This window comes from Polyergus mexicanus, unplaced genomic scaffold (genome assembly GCF_030449975.1).
Source record: "Polyergus mexicanus isolate NDT 795.1 unplaced genomic scaffold, iyPolMexi1.0 SCAF_7, whole genome shotgun sequence".
Lineage (NCBI taxonomy): Eukaryota > Metazoa > Arthropoda > Insecta > Hymenoptera > Formicidae > Polyergus > Polyergus mexicanus.
In genome coordinates, this window is record NW_027223327.1 from 9,867,840 (window position 1) to 9,882,486 (window position 14,647).

The window sequence follows — 14,647 nt, forward strand, 5'->3', positions numbered from 1 at the left end:
ATAATTATGTTATGGCGACGAGTAACGGACATACAACGGACGTACAATTTACACAGGGATGAATACAATATTTTATATATTTCATTAATGCCACAGGGAACAATTAGTCTTACTGATATCGCTTGGGTAAGCAATCTTTTCAACACATATAATTTATTTATTCGTGTAAGAAATAAAAGTAACGAATATTTTACGTATATTTTAGGTATACGTCGATATCCTTTTTTAAACAATAGAAATCGATAAGGATGAGATTTAAATATTACAAATGAATTAAGTAAATAACGGCGGGCTAGTAAGAATACAAAGCAAAGTCATAAACACAAAAATTAAAATAAAGATTATTATAGAAAATCAATCGAGATGAATTTATTAGAATTTATATACTTTGATCTTACTTTGGATCATTCAGTAATTGGATGAATACGAGCAATAAATTTTATATCATGTTGTCATAGCATACGTCGAATAGATTGTAAAATTCAACGTATGCCATGATCACGTAATACAATTTATTGCTTGTATATTCTTATTTTTCCATTCATGACTTTGCATTTGGCTCTTTTATTAGCTCTTTTTTAAAATATTAAAAAATAAAAAATAAATGAAAAAATTTTATTATAATGACATTATAATGAATCGACTAAATTTTGCTTAATTCTCTGGTATTTAATTTTAATTCTTAGAAAAGCTAGTTTAGAAGAAAAAGTTTCTCATAACAACAAATTTCAATTCTAATATATATTGTATTGAATAATATTCACTATATATAATTAAATTTTAGAATCGATGCGTCAGACATCCCCATTTCTCTGTGAACCGATTGCACTCCGCGATGTTAATTCCACCTGACCTGATACATTTACACAAGTCCGCATTGATACGAATCATCCGGCCAATTTAAATCAACCTCTTGTAGAGCAATACTGGGACATCTGGTTGGCTGCCCATCTCCTATACTTCATATAAAGTACGTAACGAAAATATGTATATCGCGCGTAATGTATATAAAAGTGTCCCTGATAGAGAGAATCTCGATCAAGTTGAAATCGATTGTTTCGAACGATCAATAAAATCGTTGAGGCATTTTCGAATAATTAAGTAAAATTATATGTTAATGATGAAAAAAATTACTAAATTATATTCTCTATATAATAGAGTACAAGTCTGCCCCACGATCGTACACACACACACACATATATATATGTGTAAAGTTTAACATAAACAAGGAATAATAATACAAATAAATAATTTATATATATATAAAATACAAAAATTGTTTATATTATAATTGTGATCTTTAGATTAACATCAGACTTGATACGTTTCACGTAACGTTTCACACCTCAGTAACGATTAACACGTTACGAAGCGGCATGAAAATTAATCCCATTAAAAAAGAAAAAAAAATTAAATTCCCACTGCATAATATTAGAATTCCCGATGACCCACTTACAAACGCGCTTGTTCGGAATCATGCGTCATTGGCAAATGCATTGTTCCTTCTTTCTAGCGGCAGCTGGCCCTCACCACCACTATCACCATCACCGGCACCATCATCACCGCCGTCAGGCAGAGGGTACATCTTGCACCCTTCTTCATTAAATAGCTAAGGTATCATCCTCTCCTTGGTTTTTAACTGGACGACTACGACGTAGGTATGTACCAGCTGCTCTTCTCTCTTGTCAAAAAGAAAGAGAGAGAAAGAAAGAGAAAAAGGAGCGATAGATAGAGATTCGTTTCTTTCAACGAATTTATTGTTTAGCATATGAATGGCGCAAGCGCGAGCGCGCGTTCACGGTTGCATACATGGTGAACCCTTTGACATATTACAAAGAATTCAATAAAGTTTATAAGGAAGCCCGAAGGGAACCAGTCTCCCGGCCTCTAGCCGGAGAAAAATGAGAAAGGAGAGAGAAAACTCGCGCGGGTCCTTCTTCTCTCGCCGTGAGAACGTATGTATACCTTAAGCTAAGCAGCTCTACGTACATCAATGGGGAGCAAAAGTGCCCGAAGAGAAACGTTTTCATAAAGCAACTATAAGAGCTGCGTTGTCGATAAAATTTAATATAGTATTCTATATTGCAATCTATTTTCAGAATATTTTATATCTCAATATATCGTATTTCAATATCCAATATCCCAATTTTTATCGCATAGTATGTATTCTTTTGCAACAATTTATTTTTAAAATAGAAGTATCGAAAGATATTAGATGTAGATAGTAAAAAATAATATTTTCTACTTTATCTCTAATGTAAATTTACATATAATAAATGACTAAAATATTGATTATTTTGCTCATATTTTATTTCAATTTATATATTTTATAAATGACCATTCTCTTTTTTTCTCTCTTTCTTTTTCATAACTTTCTTGTGTCTTGTCTTCATCAATAACAACTGTTAGTAAAGAAATTTTCTTCGAAATTCGCAAAGAGCGAATAAGCACAGATTTTATTTTATCGATGTGTATCTTTTTGAAAAAAGAAAGGAGAGTACTTAAAAACTTATATTTTATTAATGTTGCAAAAAATTGGTCATGCGTGCCGAATACAAAACGATAGAGTAAAAATATTTCTTTGGGCAACTAGAGCTCTATTGTGATGTGCGTCCGGCAGTCTAAAAACGGCCGAGACGCGTGCATCCATGTACGTAGACGCACACACGCGAGCGGGCGAGAAGCCAGGTGTTTTATTTCAAACCGTGGGACTCTCTCCTTAAAGAGAGGGATGCTTTTGCGCGACGCGCGCGTACTCGTCTCGCGGAAGCGAAGGAAGGAGAGGGACGGAGAGGACGAATGAAAAACAGGATTCGCGTCCCTCCACGCTTCGGGGGACCTCACTACTTTTATTGTGTTTCCTTGTTCGATCGAACGTAACGTAACCCTCCCTCCTCCTCCCCCTTGCCGAATTCTTGCTTGTCCTTCGTCCTTTGATATATCGGGTTTTTCCTCTTTCTTTTTTTTTCCCCGCTGTTTTCTTTGTGAGACATCGAGAGAGTATTATAAAAACATTCTGCGGCGCGACGTACGCATTTCGGGGGTACGTTTTACACGTGGCATATGTGAAAAGGAACGGGGTGAGAAAGAGGGAAAAGATAGCGCGATGAGGAAAAGAAATATGTTGTATCTATATAAGAGAGCGCATCTCTGTCTTCTCTCGCGGACAGGAAATCCGAATCCTCGCGTCTCGCAAATTCGCGGTAAGTGCGTGGAAGATCCTGTGGGGAGAACCGTTTCCCCCGTGCTCTCCTTCCTTCCTTTTTTCTTACTTATTCCTTCTTTCTTGTGCCGTGCGACCGTTTCACGAAACGGTTACGTGAGCGCCGCACTGCACAAAGAGATACGCAACTTCCTTTTTTCTTTTCTCTTTCTTTCCCCTTTCTTCCTTCCGAATTCGTGCGCTAACGTTTATAAAGAAGGTGATGTGGAGACACGTTATTTACCTCTCTTTCGAGTCGACCGGAAATGCGCAGAGATCGATGACATTCTGCAGAAGAAACACTCTCTCAAAGAAAATCATATCGCAATGCAAATGTATATTGTTATTATTGCGAATTATGAGATTCGGATCTGACATTTCTATAGCAGTGGCTTTTACATTTAAATAAGAGGTTTTATAGCAAAGAATGACTCTCTTTTATAACAGAGAAGAGAGAGAGAGCGAGAGAGAGAGAGAGAGAGAGAGAGAGAGAGAGAGAGAGAGAGAGAGAGAGAGAGAGAGAGAGAGAGAGAAGAGAGATCTTCATCTAATTTTTTTGTCATCCTATATTTCCATTTTAAGATACCTATTTATTTATTCATTTTTATTACATATTTATTCTTTTAAGAAATATGTATTCGAGTGAACGGAATAGCGAAGAAATTAAAAGGAGGAATAAATAACGATTTAAAAAACATCTTAGATATTATATATATGTATATCATATTAAATCTTTATTGCTTTATATTTTTTGCACACTTTTACAAACGGCACGCCTTTTTTTGTTTTCGTAGCTTAAACACGTACAGAATTAGTAACAGATTTAAATGAATAAAAATAAAATATAATAATGTTGACAACATTGTTGGAATTCACACGTTATATAATTCCCGGTAATTTAAATAAAATTCTATTAACTGAAAAAGAGATTAATTCGCGTGCGATTTCTGATTCCAATGATTTGACAATTATAATATAAACTAGAATTTACACACATACACACACACACAAACACACATATATACACGTATGAAATATCTAATTTACTCCGAAAAAATTGTAAGTAACAAGATATGAGCAAATGACAATGTTGCTGCGCTGTATATCCTCGTAAGCAAATCATATATTAAGGTAGCACACTTAGCTTTCACCGATACAGACATGCGCGTTATTACGCTACAGAATGCTTTTATTTAAGAAACAAAGACCGCGAGGATTAATTTCGATGGATTGAGTTTTCGATGCTGCAAACAAAAAATATTCAGAAATAATCAGCAGATTAAATTATAAAATTATATAATGATTAAAATTCATATAATAATAGATATATTCTTATATATCGTTCTTTGAGATATAAAGCATAAAAATTTATATTGAATCAATGTATAAATACAAGTACATGAAAATCATAAAACAGCATATTCAAAATGCAAACGGATATAAAAGAGATCTTATAGATTTTTGTCTTTCAAATTCAAGACGATACATATCGCTATATTTTATGAAATTTTTAACTTTGTCAAACATAGCAAAAATTTTTTAACGTATAATGTATAAACTATTAATGTATAAACTATTTTCGCATATAGCATCGAGATCTGAATTCGCAGCGATACATTCTTATCAGTATCTTTATCAAGATACGCAATCGTTATCAGAAATCAATGTTGAACGATACGTCGATATATCGAATAGATCCAGCAGGCCGGGACAAGTGCAATTTGAGGGTAAATATGACAAATATTGCCTTCATCCCCACCTGCCTGATCCTCGAATGATCTTCAAACTACTCTCGAAGGCAAATTCCTGCCGAATAGCGTTCTTCCTCTTCTTTTCCCTCTCATCTGCCGTCAGTCGATCCCTTTGTTTCAAGTTCCACGACGGGACACAATGCATCCCGATAGGCCGGGACAAGTGCAATATTGAAATATTACGTTTCCACTGAATATTGACACGAATCTCGACCTATCTCCTATGCAAAATGTGACGGTGCTTTTCCTACGTCGATGAAGCGTCCAAACGAGCGATATATATTTTTTGACTCGACGGTAGTCATTCCGCTCCAATTTGCGATACAGGATCGTCCGAGTCGAAGCCAGGGCCGAACCTGTCTAAGGGCCCCGCAGACTCGGCTACAGTTCTCCGTTGTCTGATCACATGTTTGTCTCTCTATAGAAGCTGTAAAAAGAAAAGAAATAAGAATTCTAGACAAGATCTAGCACTTTTTTTTTTTTAATAAAAATTATAGAAAGTTACATAATAGATGTGATGCATTTGATATGTTTGTATTAACAATTATTATTGAGAAATTTATTGTGAGAAGGATGTATCGATAATAGCAGCGAAAAAAACGGATTTCAAAAGTTTGTAAAGATTTTTTAAGAAAGTACTGTATGAGAGACACGTGTATAAAATTAGAATTTAAATAACGTAAGAAGAATGGAAAATAAATTTAAATTTAATATCGCGTTTTATTTCGCGGATTCTCGAATAAATTCTAAATTGAAAATTTAGTAATGAAGCAGAAACAAAAAAAAAAAAACGACACGTGTATTAAATTCCAGTTGACGATTCGACGAATCGGCACGCAAAATCATAACGGATGCGTATCTGTGCGAATTCTTAAAAACTATTGGAAGAAAAAAAAAGAACGTGCGTTAACGAACTTTGTGTCGCGACATTCGTCGCCGGAAATTGCGCGCGAAGCCGGTCTGTTTGCGTTTCGCGTGACACGCACAACTCGTTAGATTACGCGAGAGATTACGCACGCTGCGGCGTCGTCAACACACGCCTTCGTCCATTGATGAGGGCGAGAAATGTGTGCGCGCCCGCGCGCGCATCTCTCTTTCTCTTTCTCGCTCGTGTGTATAAGGGGCTCTCCGACATGGCCTTGGCGGTCAGTCTCCAAATCGTAGAGCCTCTAATATCGCCTACATCGAATCGCAAATCATAGCCCGAGGTCGCCATTCTCGTGGACCATAGGTCGTGCCAGTCCCCGAGAAATAGGGACGGATAGGGACGGATAGGGACGAACCGCTGGAATTTCTGTGAAACGAGAAACCGAGGCCCGGCGTGCTAATTCTCGTATACGTATATATGTGCACACAATGACATGAATACGCATACGAACGCGCGCGCGCACACATGTACGCGCGAACCGTTCGTTTCAAAGTAGCACGGTTTAGGAAGGGGACTGATCGAAATGATATAGAAATATGCGATCTCTACACATATCAATCTCTCTCTCTCTCTTTTTTTATTTTTAAGAATCATGTAATATTTTCGAAATTTGATTTTCCACACGAAAGGAACGAGTCGAGTGCAAATGTAGTTCCCGTACAAGTGCATTGTTTGTCGCCGACGTTTCCTTTCTTCGTAACTCGATCTCTAACGCGGTATAACGTAAACAATGTCTCTCATCTCGCGCTATATCGAGCACTGTCGAGAACGATCGAAATCCCTCACAAAAATTTCCTGTAGATTATTCTCGAAGGATTCTTTCTCGAGCGACCTATGTCTGGATCCTTGGAAATAGCGTTCCGTGACTTTGAATGCGAGATAAATATAAACATACGAGATAAAAAACGAAGAATAAAGCAAGTCGATGAAACAATGATAATGGAATAAAAAAATCAAATTGTATTTGTTTTCTTAAAATTTTGATCTTCGTTTTCATTTCGAGCCAGCGAAAAACATTTTGTGACTCTCATTGTTCCGCGATTTTATATCTTAATCAAAAAATCGAGATCGATTCGATTTTATCGTTACAATCTTACCCGGAGAACAAACGAGCTTTCCACGATCTTACGCGCTATTATACGAGATCTTCCGTTTCCTCTTCTTGGTAAAACTCCGTTCCCGTCACTCACGCGGCATCGATTTCTCGAACGGACATACAGATCGGAGATGCGGATCGACGCCGCTGACAATCATCGCCGTGTCAATTCGCCGTGACGCCTCTCTCTCTCTCTCTCTCTCTCGATCCTAACACAATGCCTCTTCTTTCTTCCTTTTCCTCGTCGATCCTCGTATATTCTTCGGCACGTGACGCGTTGTGCCGGCAAGCGGCGCGCTTGATCGAGGTGCGTCACACGCAGGAAATAAATCGCGTACGCGATGATAAATTCTGCGCCGACGACGAATCATACAGTCTATCACTTGCGATGGATCACTTTTCCTTCTTCGTAGATTCTCATTTGGAATGTTACCTCTATAGTTTCCTTCTTCCACTGCACAACACAATACTGACAACGAGCGAACGAGAAGCGAAAAAGAATAGGACTCCGGTATGAGATTTGGAAGATGAAGAGACCGACCGAATTGCGCGAGGACCTCGAGCAAACTGCGGCCGTGGCCAGGTGTCCCGCCTCTTTATTCGTTTTGGGCCCCAGGTAGTGGGGGGAGAGGGGGGGGGACTTATTCTTATTTAACAGCAACGCAAGAGCGCGACGCCGGCAACGCAACGCGACGGCGGGATCCCGAATGTCGAAGTGAGAAACTCCCTCTCTTCCTCCCTTTCCTCGAGGTTCTCCTCTTTTTCTTCCTCTCTCCTTCCCTCTTCCCCTTCCTCTTCTCATTCTTGTCCCTTGTGCATCTCTTTTTTTCTCTCCCTTTCCTTCTTCTTTTCTTTCTTTCTCTCTGTCTGTCTCTCTTGCATTGTTCCGCGATCAGTCGTCCGGAGCCCGCCAAAATTGTATCAGCTGTCCTGGATTTCAGGAGCCTGCGGCTCCTTTCAGCGGCGCGACACACACCAACATCGACGACCGCCCCTTGTTCTTCTTCCGATCCAGAGGTCCACCGTCCAGGTTCCGTCCAGGTTGCTCTTCCGTCCGGGTACAGGCGGCCGGCGACCAATGGGAGATCAGGTAGCGACGTATGGAAAAGATCCGGGGGAGAAATCTCGCCACTGGCGTATCAGGCAACGATTATAATTAACGCTTGACGATTATAAACGCGCGCGACGACAACGACGCGACGGTTTGCGCTTCATTCGCGTATGCGTGTGATTTACGACGAATGTGACAGATATCCGCCGCGGCAGGACGAGTCCTTCTGCTTCGTCCTGCCTGCCCGCCTGCCTGCCTACTTTCCTTCCTTCCGCGCGACCGGATGTCTGGATGGAAGTCCGCTTCTCAACGGAACGGCGGATTAAACGCTTTGTGATTTATCGGTGGGGTAGAATCGAAAATCTCGGGACAAGAGCTTGGCATGATCGACGAATGTTCTTGCGAAATATAACGCGTACGAAGATATCGTGACTGTAATACATATCGTCATGTTAGACTATCGAAATAAATATCGAGATTATCATTAAAATTGAATGCTTGACAATCCTTGACGAAGGAGAATCAATTTAAATGACCATTCGATCTCATTAATTATCATGAGACTTTCTCTCTTTCTCTTGAATAAATTAATACGTAATGTAAAATATTCAAAAAGGAGAATATATATAGATGCACGAAATATAAAAATAAATAGAAATATATAATTAGAAATTAAATGATTTCTTAAAAAATATACAATTTTCGCGCTCAATAGAATAACTGCATAAGAATCTATGTAGAAACATTAAAAGGAGTGTACTGTAAGTGATAAACTACAATATATATTAATCTCGTCGAATCGCAACGAGAATATCGTTTTATATTTCATACGCATTTTCCGGCAAATTTCTTTTCATCATATGGTAAAACGTAGATCGATTTGTCATGCTAGGAAATGAAACTCGTCCTGCGTTAGTATTTTATAAATAATGCTTTGTAATCCGCGGTTGCCTCGGTCATCTCGCTAAGATGTTTAGTCTTGTTTATTTAATAATTTTACGCATCGTAGAATGTATACTTGCTCGTTCGCCACATTTGATTATCCATTTATAAATATATGTAAATAAGATAGCATTACCCAAAATATGCGAATAAGAATTTCTATCATTGAATTCATCTTCTCTGATACCTTTCAAAACTAATAGATTATAGAAAAACAATTGTGAAATAATTAATTTCAAAGCAAGTATAGCAAGTATAAGAAAGCAGATATTTAAACTCAATTTTAGCTTAAATTCGACGAGATCCGAATATAACAAAGTATATTGTTTAGATATTTTCAACTTAAAAAGTTAATGTCAAACGTATCGAAAAATCGATTCGGAGTTTTCCTCGATTAGTCTGAAATACATTATGTAAATTTCTATGAATTTAAGTAAGAAAAGAAAATTAATCGAGCGTTAATACAAAAAAATAATTAGTTATTAGATTGCAAATCGATGAAAAATAATATGTAAGTAAATCTGGAAAAATGGTGACTCATTCAATGGGAGCTACATTATGCGATTATTACCGATTTCAAACAGTTCGGCGCTTTGTCAGGCTGCGCGTACCACACGTCCCGGTATCACCTGGAACAGCTGAAACTTACGTTCACCACGTGTTCGTGTCATTAAAAATGTAAGTTCCACTTTGTAACAGGTTGGCACGCTCCTCAACATTATAGCAGCACGCCTTTCGGTACCTTATTCTGCGTTATCATTCCTTGCTTAATAAACTTTATATATAAATAAAATTTTATCCATATTTGATTATTAAATCGATTGCACGCGCGCGACCGCGAATATATTGATCCGAACAAAACTCTATGAATCTTCTGTCTAGTTATAAAGAATAATCCATTATCTTACTTTTCTCTTTTATTAATTCTATTTTGTCACGTGTGTATTGTTCTTTTACTTACGTTTTTTTTTTTTTTTTTTTAATCTACATGTCTAAAACCCATTCTCTCGTTATTCTTTCTATCTGATTCACATTATTAAGCCGGCATCAAAAGAAAATTCCTCAAAATTTCTGTTGGAAGAAAACGTGATCATTAGAAGAATGCGTAACACGTATATTATTCTTTGGTCCCGCGCGTGTCTCGCGTGCGATCTCGCATCCCGAAAGATACATCATATTTGTCTTATCTTTTCCTAGAGCATCGTGCATTCGCACCCCCTCGTACGGGTGAGGGGGAGAGGAAGAAAGTAATCGATCAGCTGCAAATGTTTATCGACACGTAGTGCAATCGTCGCACAGCGATTCCCTTTGTGCCCAAACTCGCGCGCCCCTGGGGTGGAGGGGGAAAGAAAAATCGAGGAAAGGGATGATTGAGAACCACTTGTAGGAGGACAGCTGCGCTCCGCGAGCGCATCTGCTGCCGGTTGCACGGGCACGCGCTTACATATACATACTTACGTGACGAGAGAAGTACGCTTACGTGCACAAGCACACACGAGGGCCACCTCCATCTCCACCTACACGTCACTCTTTTTTCCCTCTTTTTATTTCCATGCCTCTTTTCTGTTTTTCTTTAATCGTCCTCGCTCCCTTTTTTTTTCTTCTCTCTTTCTGTCCGGCTTCTTGCTACCTCTCTTGACACGTCATATTCTTCTGGAAAACATAATCATGGTAATTCGTCGAGTTTTATTGTAATCGTCTCTCTCATGCCTCGTTACCCGCGAAATTATTAGGTCTATCTCTTAAGGTATTGCATTGCATTATCAAAATAATTTTATTCATTTATTGTATTTTTCCTTTTTATTTACCTCATGTTTTCCTAGTCGTCTTCTTATGGAAATTTTAGAATGTAAATTCTTTCTAAAGAGAGTTCGAAATATAAAATATCCTCTTTTTTGCATGGGCGTATCAATTTCATATACATTCGTCTTTTTCCCTGTAAAGAAAAAGAATGTCTTCTTTTTTTTATGTTTTTATAATACATAATTACAATATATCAAAAGCCATATTATTCTCATGTATCCACTCTATTCTATTATTATTCTCCCTTATAAAGTGGCTTAAAACGTCACATAAACTATACCTCATTCTATTCTACGCTGCATTCTGCTTTTGAACTCCGTTTGGAAAATCTTCTCCCGGTCTTTTCCTGCAGGAACTGCATAGATGTCTCGCATGCGCACGCTTTCTCTTTCCTTTTTCTTTCTCTTTTAAATCTGAGACTGACCGCTCGTTGCAAATGTCGTTTCCGCGTGTACCTCGTTCTTGGTAAAGAATATATATATATATATATATATATATATATATATACGGAGAATGCACCACGTGTACCAATCCCTGTATTCGGAGGGTTGACGGAGCCCTTTAGCATCCCTCCTACTCCGAAAAAAAGCAACTGGTACCTCGTCCATCCAGAATGAAACAAGACCTCGGATCATTTATGGCGTATAAACCGTCGCTGTACTCTCCATCCCTCTCCATTTCTCCCTCTTCTTCATTCGGAAAGCCTTCTCGTGCAGCCCCTTTATGTATATAGGGTGATTCGCAACTGAAATTGAAAGTTCAAGGGCAAATTGTCCCATCTGAATTTGATATGATCTGAATTCGGTATGAGAAAATTATCCAAAAGCAGATACTGATTATTAATGAGATACAAGTATAGTAAATTATGTGCCATTCATTTATAATCGATACTAAAGTTAGGATTTCTTTAATTCCTAAAGTTTTTTTTTTTTTTTTTATACGATGTATATAGTTTAAAAAGTTTTAAGACAAATTCTAAGTCGCATAAGTCGACTTTTAGACCGAAAACTCGAGCACGCCAATTTTTCGTATCTTACTTCGGTCTAAAGGACGTTTATGCGACACACACATACACATACACACGCACACTTAGAATTCGCGTAAAATTTTTTAGACTATATATATTATAAAAGATACTTTAGGAATTAAAGGAATCCTTATTTGCTACACTTGGCTAGTTATATTGATCTTATATCTGTTTTTGGATAATTAATTTTTTAACAATAATTTTTTATCTTTGGGAAATTTGAATATTTTTTTATTCAATATTTTATAATTCTCTCAACAATTAATACTAATAACTGGTATTAATAATTCATTATTAATTCTTTTATTTTTCACGATCAAATATTCTATCAAATATCAAATAATCTAGAATTTTCTTTTATGTGAGAATTTCGTACGATTAAATATCTTGATAATTCAGGATCTGTTCAATATAAAGTCTGAAGCAAAAAATATCTTGATAATCGAGCCTAAAATTTGAGACGGGAATTTTTCATCTTTTAATTTTTCAAACGTTCTTTTGGACGGAATACCAGGAATGTTTTTCTTCTCTAAAAGGAACGTTTTCTTGTTTCAAAAAATTTGCTTTGTCAGTTGCGGAACACCCTGTATACGTATACCTGGCCCGCTGCAACGCGGCTTATGCGGGACTTTGTGCATCGCACGTCGCTAGTACGGTGGTATGTGGTGCGGTGCTGCAGCTTGCCAGCCAGCCGGTACACACAACACCGGTACCGAAAATTTCCTTTGTTCCTATTGTCCGTAGGATTTTCATCGTGTGACGCTCACGGGTCCATGCTTCCGAGAAAATTTCAGATTTCGCCGCCTGTCCTGTTGTATCTTTTTTCTTTCTATCTCATTCTTCTTTTTTTTCTCCGCTCGTTTCCTCTCTTTTACGCGCCCGCTTTCCGCAGGCACCCTGCTTCCACGTTAAGCCCGCGTATCCTTTGTCTCTCTGTGTATAGTGCGCTCCTGATTTCCTGTGCGAAAATTCGACTCGATCCAAACAAGATTTTTCCTTAACTAAAACGATGGTTCTCTCGCTACATCTTTCGAAGCGATAAAAAAATCTAAAGCTTTCGAGGATTAAAATCTTGGAGACGCGAATGTACATACGTCATTCTTCCTTTCATTCTCGAAGAGAATTGCATTTTCTTTTTATATATATTTTTGCAGTAGTCTTTTTATATTTGAAAATATTCTAATTGCGTTAATTGTGAGAGTTTTCTCCTCGATAAATAAATTCTCTTATTGAATATCGATTCGGCGAGTTGTTGAAGAAAAAAAAAAAAAAAAAAAAAAAGCCTCAAATTTTTTCTTCGACGTTGATTAGAAAATTATTGGCTTAAGAATTAAAAGATTAAATATTCTGCCTGTAAAATTATCATTAGTTTTCAAGTATGTTTGTTAGGTATACGTTTTGCAATCTCTTTCGATAGATTCTCTTCTCTCCGAATTTCCACAATATGTTTATATTTATTTATTATGTACAATTTATTTACATTTTCTTTTACTCGTGTATGAAAAAATAAATATAAACTAGAAATAATTAATTTGCAATAGGTTTCTTTGCAACATTTTTTGCAAAAAAAGATACTTTTATAAGCTGAGATTTTACAATTTCGAGAATACGAGAAACGAATATTTGGGAATACCTTATATATGCCTCTTTTTGTTGGATTATGTGGACCGAACGCGGGGACCCCATCAATAACCGGCTGAGACGAGCGTGTCTCCGGAATTTGCGTGCCCTGAAAGTTTTTCGAATTCTATTTCTTTTGCAGGGAAACTACGGTATGGTATTGTATACAGTTTTTGCACAGTTTTTACACCATGCACGCTTCTCGAAAAATACGTCTGTTTCTCTTTTTCTGTCCGTCCATCCATCCATTTATTCTAACTGTACATTGACGAATTTACATGGTGCGGAATCAAGCGAGATGCATTTAAAATAAAATAAAAAAAAGAAAAAGACGAATGTTATACATATTCATTTCTCGAATTTCATTGTAACATTCGAAGATACGTTTATTTCAAAGACGCATCTTCTTTTTATGGAATTAGCCTTGGGACGCGTAAAGATTTATTTATAAAATCGTAAACATATTGACAAAACTGACCAAGATGTATGACTATTGTACCCGCATTTTTGAACATCTTTTCTTAATTTATGAAATTTCTTTTTCTTTTATTTCTTTTTGAGGATAACGATTTAGGATCAGACCTTTTCCTTTCTGTTTTCTCTTTTTCCGTTTTCCGATTTTCTTAGAATTTTTAGAAATTACCGTAGCTGATATTGTCATATTTTAGTTTTCGAGACTCCCTCGGCGACGAATCATTAGTGTCAGTGAGTCGATACTATTTTATACAAACGGTTCACATTTTTTCTAAAATATTTCTAAAGAATTATGTAGAGAATTTAACTGTATGTACGGGGATTCAAATTAATGTTTATTAAAGAATCGCAAGATAAAACCGTCCCTTGTGCTAGAAACTCGATGTTTGATCGATTTCGAAGTTACTGCCTTTTTATAAAGACATAATATCAAACGGTATCGAGAAAACGCAGGAAAAACGTTGGGGCGAACGAAGCTTGTTCAATGTCAACACCTGCCCAATGTCATCGGCGCGTGCCCCTTTTCGTTCGCAGGCTCGACTATGGGGTAATCATGATGTTGGAATATTTTTTAACATGTACAAAATTAAGTATATCGAATATAATTCAAGTGCGAAGTGTATTCCGCGTGAAATTCTTATTAAAATTTAGACGAGAAAAAACTATGTGTAAAATCATCATGTAATATAAAATAATTAATTATTACCATGGAAAAAAAAAAAAAAGATTACACGTGGCCAAGATACTATCGTT

At 37.0% G+C, this 14,647-nt stretch overlaps 1 long non-coding RNA gene across 1 annotated transcript; it reads left to right on the forward strand.

Annotated features, from left to right (window-relative positions):
• The first annotated feature begins 31 nt into the window (after nt 1-31).
• On the forward strand, nt 32-8,438 carry LOC138935027 (uncharacterized). Its single transcript, XR_011447208.1, has 4 exons — nt 32-126; nt 785-970; nt 1,514-1,658; nt 7,919-8,438. It is a non-coding gene; the product is annotated as an uncharacterized lncRNA (long non-coding RNA).
• Nucleotides 8,439-14,647: the final 6,209 nt, after the last annotated feature.